We start from the raw sequence: 1,186 nt of genomic DNA, 5'->3' as shown, positions 1-1,186 counted from the left end.
CGTTTATGCCATGTAAATGGAAAGGGGCTGCGAGAAGACAGGGATCCTCCTCGCGGTAAGCCTCCTCTACCACCTCAGCCCACCTCAGGATAGCCTCGTGAAGTGCGGGGTTGTAGCTGCGCAGGGCTACCTCCCGCAGGTCCTGAATACTTAAATGTTTACGGAGGCTCGGCGGAGAGGAGTGATTCTTACAGTGCTACATAATGTTGTTTTGGTCCGCTCGCGAGACAGAACAAAACTTACTTAATTCCCTTGGGAATAACCCGCACGGTTCCCTGTGCATCAGCATTTTAAGTTATATCTCAGCATACAGTATATATCTCTGCTACGGCGGCGGTCATCTCCCCGTCCACTTTATAGGGTATATATGTCCACTTTATAGAGTATATAGGGTCCCTGCCGCCGCCGTAGCTCAGTGGTAGAGCATCGGACGTGTTATTCGAAGGTCGCAGGTTCGGTCCCTGCCGGCGGCAAGTTATCTTTTCGTCCACTTTGCTTCCTTCACATTTATATTCTAATTACTACAAATAACACCCCCTATACTTTCCTTAGCATTGCTGTCTGTTAGTTCCCATTAATATTGTGTCTAACAAAGAAAAACGAGCCCTTAAAAGTAATCTTCTTTCCTACATTGATTTGCCAATAACTTCTGCACGAACACGGCGCGAACATTTCATCAGTCGATCGAATTTCGGCCGCGGCGGCCGCATTTTCGGTGGAGGCGAAAATGCTCGAGGCCCGTGTACTTAGATTTATGTGCACGCTAAACAACCCCAGGTTGTCGAAATTACCGGAGCCCTCCACTACGGCGTCTCTCATAATATCGCGGTTTTCGGACGTTAAACCCGAACAATTATTATTAACATTTCATCAATTAATTCTCACATAGTCAATTAGAGTGAGATCTTGCTTTCATCATTCTTTCTCACTGATGTTACTGGTTTTGTATGAAATTGTAATAATGCTTTATAGGTTCTTTTCCGAATATGTGTTCTGTAAGCTTTTCTTTTCTATTTTTCTTTCTGAATATGTGTGCTATCTCTGCCTGCATTGTAAAGATGGCTGCGGGCTTCTGTCAAGTTGCTTGTGTTTCAAGCGACTTTTACCCATTGTCTCCTCCGTCGTTGACGGAAATAAAGAAGTTACTATTAATATTTTTATTATTATTAATATAACGCATGTATAC

At 43.9% G+C, this 1,186-nt stretch overlaps 1 non-coding gene across 1 annotated transcript; it reads left to right on the top strand.

Annotated features, from left to right (window-relative positions):
• Positions 1-401: 401 nt before the first annotated feature.
• Positions 402-473, top strand: Trnat-ugu (transfer RNA threonine (anticodon UGU)). The gene has a single exon. It is a non-coding gene; the product is annotated as a tRNA-Thr (tRNA).
• Positions 474-1,186: the final 713 nt, after the last annotated feature.

Source organism: Rhipicephalus sanguineus, chromosome 8 (genome assembly GCF_013339695.2).
Source record: "Rhipicephalus sanguineus isolate Rsan-2018 chromosome 8, BIME_Rsan_1.4, whole genome shotgun sequence".
Taxonomy (NCBI): domain Eukaryota; kingdom Metazoa; phylum Arthropoda; class Arachnida; order Ixodida; family Ixodidae; genus Rhipicephalus; species Rhipicephalus sanguineus.
Note: the sequence above shows the minus strand (reverse complement) of the source record. Positions and strands in the feature narration are given on the sequence as shown.